Source organism: Grammomys surdaster, unplaced genomic scaffold, assembly GCF_004785775.1.
Source record: "Grammomys surdaster isolate TR1022 unplaced genomic scaffold, NIH_TR_1.0 63, whole genome shotgun sequence".
Taxonomy (NCBI): Eukaryota; Metazoa; Chordata; class Mammalia; order Rodentia; family Muridae; genus Grammomys; species Grammomys surdaster.
In genome coordinates, this window is record NW_021604565.1 from 24,167,812 (window position 1) to 24,180,272 (window position 12,461).

Sequence of the window (12,461 nt, forward strand, 5' to 3'; positions counted from 1 at the left end):
CCCATACCATGGAATTAACCAACAGTTATCTAATTGAACTTAATATCCACTTAGCAAGACAGCAGTCATGCCTGGTAATAGAAACTCAGTCAGCTACCAAGTAATTATTAGTCATTGATCTTGGAAGAGAACATATATCCTCCACTTTATCAAACCAGTATCACTGTAAACACGGGACACATAGATAACTGTTGTTTTTATCCCTCATCAAGAAAGTTTCCCTTTGCAACTTACAGAGAAAATAACAGAAAACCATGTTGAATCAGAACACAGAGTTGTGGAGTCCAGTAGCAATTGTCACATATCTAAACAACTCTTGCACCTAGGCCACAGCACTCATTGAAAATTAGAGGGCAGAAAGATTGCAAATCCAGAGGATTATGGACTTTGCTACAAGAGTGTAATTTCTGGGATTTTAGAAACTATACCCATAAACCCTCACAAAAAATAACTACTTAAAGAACATCTGATCAATAAGAACAAACATAGAAATGCTGAGGTAGAATGAGGGAAGTCTAAGAGTTTTCACCTATACACAAAGTATGGTAGGTAGTTTAAGGATTTCTGAGAGTGGGTGAAGCACAATTGGTTATGCAATATCAGGTGATTATTTCTGACAACATGCATGTAATTAACAATATGCAGACTGAGGAGGGTGTATTTAGAAATATATATATCTTCCCAGCTGAACTCAGGAGCTCAGGACCCTCAGTCCCACTCCTTCTTAGCTTCTTCCCTTCTTCTCTTCACTGCTTAGTTTTCTTCTTATCTTCTGATGAGAGAGTAACACTGGGCAGAAAAATTTCATGGAAGAGATTTATTAGAGGATCCAGGGTATGGAGGGAGAAATTCAAGGATGGGTACCATCTGTTCTGGGAGCAGAAATCAGGGAATTGGACAAAGGGCAGAGATTATATAGGATTTTTTAGGGGGCAGAACTTTCCAGGGCAGACTTCCAGATTGAGAATTGGTAGGATTTCAAGTCCTGAGCTTGGGAAGCACAAGGATGGGTGAGTTTTCCTTTCCAGTGATTGGTGTATGTGTGTGTGTGTGTGTGTCTGTGTGTGTGTGTGTGTGTTTTCAGGAAGTTCAGGAATTTATGAGTTTTTCTGCTAAGGGACTGGTAAGATTTCTGGCCCAGGGATTGCTAGCTTTTTTTTTCACCCCTCTTTTCCTACACTGGGCTCATGGGTTAAGATGTGAAGTCATTCCTGACTATAGGTAGCTTTTGCTGCGGTGCCATTTTTGTGGAGCTACTTGAGGAGGCTGGAGAGGAGATGCTGCCACTGTAGACAGCTTCTGTGGGACAGCTTCTGCTGTGGTATTTCACCAAGGTTGTAGACTGAGGCAGTAAAGAAAACATCACCACCATGAATGACTCCTGAGGGGCAGCTTCTGCTAAGGCGGGAAAGGCTAAGTGACAACATGAACAGCTCCTGGGCTGCTTCAGGCTGAGGAGATATGATGGTACCACCCTTTTGACAAGAGCCACCATTTTGACAGCTCCTGTTGAAAATTTTGACAGCATCTCACCTTGGCCATAGGCTGGAGTAGGGAGCAAGGGCTGGCTAAGACTTTGACAACTTTTGTAATGTGCCACTTAGGGTCTTACACAACTGATGTAGTGATACAGTATTTTTTTTTCCTAAGTTTAAATGAAAAGATCTGAGAAATCAAATTATTTGATATGTGTAAAACTTACTCTCATAGTTGTGCTTTCTATTGCTGTGATAAAGCACTATGAACAAAAGCAACTTCAGGACAAAAGTATTGATTTAATCTTATCATTTATAGTTTTTATTCACTGTAGACAGGGCAGAAATTCACAGCAGTAAAGGTAGAAGAAGATGATGTAGAAATCATGCAGGAGTGCTACATGCTGACTTGCCTTCATGGCTTACTCAGGCTGTTATCTTAAAGCACTCACTATCACCAACCCAGGGATTGTACTGCTAACGGTGAGCTGTGCCTTTTCAATCAACCATGAAAGTGTCCCACAGGCTTACCCAAAGACCCACTTATGGGAATATTTTCTCAACTGAGGTTCCTTTCTTCAAAATGGCTCTTAATTGTTTTAAGTTGACATGAAAACTAAATGTAAACCTAACTAGCACACAGCAAACAAATGCACTGGGGCTTGAAGACAAAATCCTTATAAGTAACACATAATGCTTTTCATACTTTTTATGAATCAGTTTATTAGATATCCAGTTATAGATAATGTTTGCAGTCCAGTTTAAAAAGCAAATGTTCAGAGAAGGATGAATGTTTGATTACCAAGTTTTATCAAAATGATCTTGTATATAAAATAACTTATAGAATCTAATAGGCCAAGATATTCTTATATCTCTAATGGTATATAGATTATGATTAAAATTAGATGGACGATAAAATTACTTTCATTTAGCTTGAAAATCAAGTTTAAGTTTACATTCTATCCTACAATGAATTCTTCTTAGTTTCTAAGCAATGCTTACTTACATAATGGCAGAATGCCTTCCTAGGAAGAAAATTATATAGATATTTACCTCTTGCAGTAAAACATAGAAAATTGTTTCAGCAATTGCTGTTTTCCACATGTACATATAGAAAATTAAATAACAGAAAGAATAACCAATAAACTATAACCATACATCTGGGAGAAATTGACTTGGATATACATTCTTGAGAAATGTCAATGATATCACCATTCCCAGTAGATGAGAATGCTCATTATCTTAGAGATTGACTGCATTACCTTTGTTTCTTGTTGTAGTTATAAAACACCCTGGAAAAGCAATCAAGTAAAGTAAAGAAAGTAAGATACAGTCTGTCATTGCAGTGAAGGCAAGGTGGCAGGATGTTGAAGCATTTAGTCACAAAATATCTGAAGCCAAGGGTAGTGAGGTGTGAATTAATGCATGAATGGTAGTCTTCATCTGTCTCTCTCCTTTCCATGTAGCTCAGCATCTATCCCATAAAATGGCACCATCCACTTTCAGGATGACTCATCCTACCTTAATTTATCTAATTAAGAAGGGCATTTTGAATAGTTACTGTTCTTGCAGAAGACTCAGTTCTGTTTCAAATACCCTCTTTAGGTATCTCAAAAATACCAATGGCTGGTATCTAGGAGGTATGATACCGCCTCTGAATTTTTTTCACAGGACATGAAGTGCCTATATACACACTCAGGAACTTACAATAACATTAATTTATTGTTAATAAGAAAATAAATTCCTTCACAGGCCCAATCTAATCTATTTATCAAGTTGAAAATCACAACTAGCCATCATTGAGACACCCCTTGGGTATATTAAAATATTTCTGTACACAGTCTATCTACAGAGTCAGGGAGGATTGATTCTAAATTAGTATGAACATTCTCTTATATAAATACTAGAATATTATCTAAGCACAAATAAATGTATTACATAATATATGACATCAAACATAAGGTTGGGCAGAAATTGGTAAGATCTAACTTTCTCACACAAGAATCACATTTCTCAACCCTTGTCAGAGAAACTGTTTGTAGTAGATGATAATCAATATAGAAAGCCTTAACTAGCCAATGTACAGAGAATAAGAGATTGCAAAATGTTCAGCACTAAATGAAGCCAAGTAACACAATCTCTCCCCAGGCGTCATTCCAGAAGTGGGGGTAGAAAGAATATAAGAGCAAGAAGCTGTGTGTGACAGTGAGGAAACTGTCTTATGGAAATAGCAGTAATTGTAACACGATGCACAATGTCTGTGAAAAGCTGAGCCAGACCAAACCCCAGAGTGGAAAGTAGAGTTTGGCACGCTCAGTGAGGAGTAATTGTCAACTGTTACCACTAGAAAAAAGAAGAATAATCTTCCATAAGAGTGTCACCCCTGATAAGTCAACAATGCTCCATCAGAATGTCACACATCCAAGGACATTTGGATTCTTCTCATGTAGTAAGGAGGAGGGGAGGACGGTGCAGTGCAGAAGTTCCTGTGCATAGAGTGGACAGGTAAATAGATTCTGATAGTGAGATAAAGAGAAAAAGAAATAGGTTGATTCTGGTTTAGTTAGATATCAAGGAAAGGGAAGTTCTCTTTTAGGAACTTGAATTGGAAGTTCATATTAAAGCCCTGTGTGTTTTCCTGAAAATAATTCAAAATTGGAGTGGGCAAGATGGCACAACAGATAAAAGCACTAGCCTAGCAAACCCAAGGGCTTGAGCTACATATCTGGGACCCACGTGTTAGAAGAAGAGAACCAAATCCTGCAAATTGTTCTATGACACTATGCATATATGCCACAAATGTTGGGGTACTTCTTCATCTACATACAACTATTAAAGACATGTAAAAAAATTAAAAGAATATTTTGGCAACAAAAATTGTCCTAAATGTGGGAAAGGACATAAAGTTGAGTAGGATAGAGAGTGATGTGTAAGTCAGGAAAGAGATGGTGGACAGAAGGCAAACAGGATCCAAATTTGATGTATCGGATTCTCAGAGAACAATAAGAATAACAGAAAACCAGAGAGATAAATCTGTTAAGACAAGTAATGTCTTAGTGCTACCAGAAACTATGGCTAATTCAAGGACTTACATGTGTGAAATATTTTTATCAGTACTCTCAGGCAAGAGACAGAGGTGAGACATGCTTGGACCACATGAAAACCATTCAGTACAGAAGTGCTGCCAATTAGTGTTTCCTCTTTTATGAGAAAAGTAATGAAATTTGTATAATATCATTCACTAAAGCAGAAGATTATTGCAGAAAAACAGGAATGTATATATTTATTACTAGTTCTTTCAGGGCTAAAAAATCTACTTATAAATATGAGAAACTACATAATTTATATAAGTATTTGTATATGGTTAAACAAGATCACAGATTTCCTGTTGCAGGTGGCAAAGAAGACAGAAGGTGAGCCCTGATCTCATGCTTAAGAATTTAGTGTGTTCCAGGTGACAGCAGATGTTGGTGAGAATGTGGAGAAAGAGTAACACTCCTCCACTGTTGGTGGGATTGTAAACTGGTACAACCACTATGGAAAGCAGTCTGGCAATATCTCAGAAAATTGAACATACTGTTACCTGACACCCAGCTATACCACTCCTGGGCATATGCCCAAAAGATGTTTCAACATACAACAGGGACACATGCCTCACTATGTTCATAGCAGCCTTATTTATAATAGCCAGAACTTGGAAAGAACCCAGATGTCCTTCAACAGAAGAATGGATGCAGAAAATGTGGTACATATATACAATGGAGTACTATTCAGCTATTAAAAACAATGAGTTCATGAAATTCTTAAACAAATGGATGGAGCTGGAAAATATCATCCTGAGTGAGGTGACCCAATCTCAAAAGAACATACATGCTATGCACTCACTGATAAGTGGATATTAGCCCAAAAGCTCACAATACCTAAGACACAACGCATAGACCACATGAAACTCAAGAAGAAGAAGGAAGACCAAAGTGTGGATGCTTTTGTCCTTTCTAGAAGGAGTATCAAAAGTTTTAGCCAGAGCTCCCGAAGTCGAAACCTCCAGCCTGAGAGCACAAAGGGAGGGACTCATGTCTCCACCTGTATAGGTAATTGAGGGTGGCCTTGTCAGACATCAGTGTAAATGGAGGGCCATGGTCACCAAAAGTTTGGATTCCCTAGTGTTGGGAAATTCAAGAGCAGGAAGATGGGACTGGGAGGATGTTTGGAGCATACCGTCATAAAAATAGGAGGAGGGAGTATGGGATTTTGGAGGAGAATGGGAGAGGAGATAACATTGAAAGGTAAATATGTAAATATCCAATAAAAAATAAAACAGATAAAGGATCTGGAAAAAAAGAGAGAGAGTTTATTTATTTCAAATTATTTTCAAAAGTTTCTAGGAGTTGCTAATTGGCTAAGATCCTATTTTAAGCTCTCCACAAGTCTCTGTTTAATTTTCTCAAGATAGATGTAAATCCTAATTTACCTCAACAATTAATTGACAAAAGAGAAGTAATCTTACAAAAAGTAGAAGAAGCTATTATTAATCGATATATTATATTGTCTGATTAGTTGTCGGCTGTGCTATAACAGTCCTTTGATAAAAGAGATTATTAATATAGATTTATATATCCTTAAATAGGGTCTTCATGCCTCTCTGAGTGTGGAAGGAGCGACTGTTGGCACTTCTGCCCTGATTTTACAAGAACTCTGAAAAATTGGCTTTAAAAACAAAAGGGGGAGAACGGTCCCCCCCAAGAAGGAGTCCCCCTGAAATACTCTCCATTATGCCTTGTTCACTTTTAAGTTTCTAAAACTGAAAGCTCATGGCAAATCTGTTGCTGACTGCCTCTGGCATCACTGAGACCAATCAAAACTATGTCATAGATATGGGGAAGGACCCTCTTACACTTAAAGGGAATGGCCCAGACCCAGTTGCCTTATGGGGCTGAGGATTGATATGCCTGTTAGATAACACAGAAGGCATAGCTAACTGGCTACCAAAAAGATTAATGAAATAAATAGATACCCTCAAAAAGCCAGGCCCAACCATAAATAAGATGAATAACAATTTACATCCAGGGAAGAAAAATCTCCCTGAGAATCCCCTTCTTTTTCCTTTCCAGGTAAAAATGAATCACCTGTGATGTCTACTGTTAGAGGTTCTAATCTAGATGCTGGCCTCCAAACTTATACTACTCAGACCTTCAAAGGGCCATTGACAAGAACATCAAACAGCTAGAGACTGACATCACTAATCTGAAGAAATCCCTCGTTTCGCTGTCTGAAGAGACCTCCAAAAATCGCAAAGATTCTTATTGGACTTGATTTACTCTATTATAATAGAAAAGGCTGTGTACAGCCCTTGACTGTGTAAAGAAGCCCTTAAAGAAGAATGTTGTCTTTACATAGACAAGACAGGGATGGTTAAAGAGACCATAAAAAAGGTCAGATAAGGCCCTGAGAATAGTCGGAGAGAGAAAGAGAAAGATGAGTGCTGGTAAGAGAATTGGTTTTCATCCTCTCCATAGTTGTCAACCCTACTTCCTCCCATCTTGGGACCATTAATTGGGTTATTTTTGCTTATTTCTTCTGGTCCCTGGGCCTCAAATAGGCTGACTAATTCTGTGAAACAACAGATAAATAATTCGATAGCAAAACCTATTCAGATACATTATCATAAGTTAGCTATGGAGGACCCAAAAACCATCTCCACCCAACCTAAAAGGGGGAACTTCTGCCCCTAGACCAAGCAGAGAGGGGCCACACAGAACCCCCTCTGACTGGCGATCTGAATTTTTACTTAGGCTGTGAGGCTAAGCACTGCAGTGGAATATAAATAAAAATTAAAAATATCTCTCTGGGTTCCCTGAGGGACAAGCCTGACTGCATAGGGGATGATGTCAAAAGTATTCCCTCTCCAGGAAAAAGACATCGGGATGGGTATGGCCCTCATGCCTCACTGGACAATGACAGGGGGACTGGAGCCATTACAGAGTCCCCTTCAATTACTGGAGGTCAGGCCTCTATCCCTGCCTTCGCAAGATTAGAATTGCCACAGCCCTTCTATACTTAGAGAAGGGAGGAGATGTCAGGGGCAGCCCTGCTTACACACTGTAGGCCTAAAATCAGCCATAGGCCTAAAATCAGCAATAGGCCTCTCATACATGTATACTAACACCAAGTCTTGGGTCTCTGTGGAAAAACATTGAAACAGATGGCTATAAGCTATTCTAAACAGGCAGTTTTTGTGGAAATTTACCAGCCTGAGTAGTCATAGACCTTGTAAATAGGTAGCCTTGGCAGATAGTACCAACTTAGATAAGGAAAAGTGAATCATAGGCAGATTCATAGTGACCTGTCCCTTGAACCTTCACCCAGCTTATACCCTGTTCTGAAAGATATCTGTATTCCCCCTGAACATCCATGCTCCAGTGTCATTCCCTTCACCATGTCCTGACTTTTTGTGTTTATAACCCCTGTGTGAATGAGTATAAATTACGATTTGAAAAAAAAATTATAAAAAAAGAGAGGGAGAATTTAGTGTGTTCAAAGAGTTTTAGATGCACTGTGACCTTCATTAAAATCCGAACATTAACTCAAAGAACTTACATAAGTGTTCATTTCTGTGAATATTTTTTAGAAAATTGAATTATTTAGGAAACATTGTAAAACAGAAAAGAAATTTCTGCTCTTCATTATTATATATTTGAATGATTAAAATTAAGTTAAACACACTCTGGATTTTTCCCATAATTTTCCTCTGGTTTTCCCTACACTTTCCTCATTATCCTTCTAATTCTTTTAATTGAATTGCCAGGAAAACTCTCGGCTATATTTCTGTCCCAAATAATAGAGCAGGAGACTAATGAGATGCCATTATTACTCTGATGATCCTCAGCTGTGCCATTCATTTCCTCTGGACTCAGATGTCATGTGGCTCTATGATCCTTTCACAGCCAAGAGTGGAGGAAACAGGCTGGCATTCTTCCAGATCATTAAAGACAGCGAGACCTGGCTGATATGCTTGAGAAACACATAAAGACTTTAAAAGAGGAAGGTTGGGTTCAGTCTATTTCTAGCTCATGATCTGCCCAAGAACTTTCAGGCAGCAACTATGGAAATGTATTATGGAAATGCACATCATCTGGTTCATATATTTAATTTGAACTTTGTAAACCTTACTCAAAAAAAACCAATTTTTATTCAAGAAACATATAAGTGGAACTATGGCCAACTACACTGAGCAGGTAAGATGCTTACACTGTCCTTGTGCAATAAAACCATTCACTTTTTAAAGGAGAAAAAAGCTATAAATCTGAAGTATGCATTATAGATGGGAAGTATATATCATTTTTCAATGTAATTTTATACTGACTACAAGTGTACAGAAAGATTACTGACTCTATCTTCCTTTTTCATCCATCTCTAGATTGCATTGAAAGAGGTTGTATTTGAAGACAGGTCCTCAAAATAAGAATCTTGATAATTGGCCTTGAGAGCTCCCAATGTACAACTCTTCTCCTATGATATGTCCTGACAAGCACCCAGATCATCACTGCTGAGGAATCAGAGATGAAAGTCGCCTTCAGAATGTATTTTTAAGCATGTAATAGATGTGAAATGAGAACAGCTCATTTATTAGAGAAGATACAAGAAAGTACTTGTCGACCTGTAAGCCCACAACTTTTACAGCGTCATGGAAGTATCCAGTAGTAAATTTGGGAACTAGGGGTTTAGTTTCTACTAAAATTCAAAAGAGAAATGAGATGTCAGTACTAGTTCCATCAGAATGAAGTAAGTATAGCATTCCTCCATGTGGTTAAATTGTCATTAAATTGAGTAGGGAACAAATCTTTCCATGATTTCCCACACTTCTTTAGAGGTGATGGTAGTATCTTTGCTAAAAATATGATTGTTGAGAAGAGAGAAATAACTCTCTTGTCAAGAAGTGAGTGGTCATTCAGAACAATGATATAGCATTACTTTTTGTTCATAACCAGTAATGTAGAGTTTTATCATGATATCAGGCACAATACCAATCAAGTGATTTCACAATGTAGGGAAAAGATGTTTTAATCATTATATAGAGGACAAGCTCATGATAGCATAACAGATCCTGGTTGAAAGTTACTATTTGATTTCCTTTAATAGTTGAAAATTATGCAGACTACCTTTAAAAATACATAAAACATTTCAGTGATTTATTATCTTTTATTTTTCAAAAGCCAAATGTAGGTGTGAGTTTAGCTAATTGATTTCTGTTCTCAAAGGGTCACACAGTGCACCATCCACATCCAAGAGCTATCTGAACTCTTGAATGAAGGACACACATACACACACACACACACTTTTCAAGGAGTTGTCATTATTTTCTTCATCTTTCTTAACAAAACTTACTCTGTATATATTTTATGCTTGATTCTATATTTGTGCATTTTTATGGACTGCATTGCAATGTAAATCCTCCGAAGAGGACATTTTATATTTTGTTAGTATAGTCTAACAAAACCTACTATATGCTGTAGTACGTACTACAGCATATAACCAATAGCATATTCAGAGAAATGTTACATGAATAAGTGAACAGATAAATATGGCCTATGAATAGTCATAGGAAAGAATTATCAACAGTGCTATTAATTCTCCTGTTCTTTGTGTGAACATATTAGGTCATATATTGTGTTTTTATTACACACTAGCCATCATATGCATCACCTTGAAACTTTCAACCCAAACTATGGGTGCAGTTTTAATCTTCCAGATGATAAATTTAAAACTTAAGTTGGGAATAGATTATCAACAGTAAATCACAATCTTGGCTGCTTATTGGGATCGACTGGTGCAATTTTCAGATTATTAGCATACAGCCTTTTAATTTAGTTTATTTTTATTATATTTTCTGAGATAGGGTTTCTCTGTGTATCCTGGACTGACCTGGAACTCAATCTGTAGACCACATTGGACTTGAATTTATAGAAATATGCCACATTCTGGCTCCCAAGTGTTGGGATTAAAGGCATGTGCCACAATTGTCCAGTGTTCCCAGATTTTAATGTTACAATTTTTCTTTAAGTAAAGTTGGATCATTAAAACAGGTGAATTTGAATTCCTAATGGCTAAGTTCTTGATTTCCATATTTATAATTATTTTACATATATCATTTACTTTTATTCTTAGGATAGCATGCAATATAAAAAATTTCCTTTTAGTATTTTTATATGTAGGTACTTTTGATTGATTCAGCACCTATCTCATCTTCCTGTCTTCCTTGTTTACATTTGTCTCCAGTATCTCTGTTTAGAATTTACATAACCTCTGTCCTACTAACCTTCAACCCAACTCTCTTTAAAAAATCCCTTTACTTATAAGGATACTTTTTGTTGTTTCATGACCTTTACCCACATTTACTCTCACTTTAACATAGGTTTTAAATATAATTTAGAATCTTCCCCTGCCTGCTGTGTTATTGTGAGGCACAGTCAGTAGAAGTGACCTGCATGTTTCCCCCCACCCCCCCAAATACACACCCTCCATCTCTATCACCTCTATCACCTCCATTCCAAGGAGGCATGCCAGGCCCCAGGAATACACAGGTGAAGACTCCCACCCAGTAAACTTCCTGGCTGTCTGGCTCCTCTAGGTAACAGCCAGTAGAGGTAAACTGCACATTGTCATTCCATATTCCCCAATCTCTGAGCTCCATTTACTTCCCTACTGAGCAAGCATGTGGGAATCCAGGAACATCCAGGAACATTCCACCTTGTCAATCTCCAGTTTGCCAAGTCCACCTGGGGTACAGCCAGGTGAGAGGAGTTGCTCTTTGTTTCTTAAGCCTAGGGCTCTGCCCCCCATCCCTAGGAGGTCCACAGGACCCCAGGGACACTAAGTTTCACCTGGGACAAAGCCAGGAGGCCAGAAGTATGCTGTTTCCTGAGATCCATTGTCACGTCCAAGGATCTTACTGCCTCCCAAAGGAGTCCTGTCAGCATCAAGAACATCAGCCAGTATCAGAGACAAGGAGACGGCTAACAAACATAACCAACAAGAGGCATGGTTATATGGCACCAGCAGAGCCCAACTATCCTACCACAGCAAGCTGTGAATATGGTAACATAGCCAAAGCACAAGAAGATGACCTAAAAAGACTATAGAAGAGTTTAAGGAGAGAATCCCTTAAAGAAATACAGGAAAATACAAACAGGTGAAGGAAATGAACCAAACCAGTCAAGATATGAAGATGAAAATAGAAACAATGACGAAAGGAATCTTGAAGACATAAAACCAACAGAAGAGACCAGATACTTTAGATTTAAATATCATCAACAAAATACAAGAGATGGATTTCAGGTATAGAAGATATGATTGAAGAAATATCTATTAGTCAATGAAAATGTTAAATCTGAAAATTTCCCTATATAACTATTCAAGAAATCTGGGACACTATGAGAAGAGCAAGCCTAAGAATAACAAGAATAAAAGATGGAGAATGCTCCTAGTTCCACTGTCCAGAAAATATTTTCAACAAAATCATAGAAGAAACCTATCTCAATCTAAAGAAAGAGATGACTATCAACATACAAGAAGCTCATAGAATATCAAATAGACTGGACCAGAAAAGAAAGTCCTCCTGGAACATAATTATCAAAACACTAAATGTACACAACAAAGAAAGAATTTTAAAAGATGTAAGCGAAAAATGTCAAAAAAAATATAAAGTCAGTACTATCAGAATGACATCTGACTTCTCAATAGGGAATGTAATAGCCAGAAGGGCCTAAGTAGATATCTTGCAAACCTCAACACACCACGGATGTCCACCCAGGCTACTATATCCAGCAAAAATGTTTAATCATCATAGATGAAGTGAACAAGATATTCCAAGTCAAAACAAAATTTATAAACATCTTCACAAATCCAGCCCTCTTGCAGATACTAGAAAAGAAACTCTAACACAATAAGGTTAAATACATCCAAGAAAACACAAAAATAAATAATTCC

The 12,461-nt window shown here is 37.6% G+C and overlaps 1 protein-coding gene across 3 annotated transcripts in view; it reads right to left on the reverse strand.

The window, feature by feature from the left end:
* Positions 1 to 12,461, reverse strand: part of Csmd3 (CUB and Sushi multiple domains 3) — a 1,130,934-nt gene that overhangs the window by 616,186 nt on the left and 502,287 nt on the right. The gene's annotated exons all lie outside the window — the stretch shown is intronic.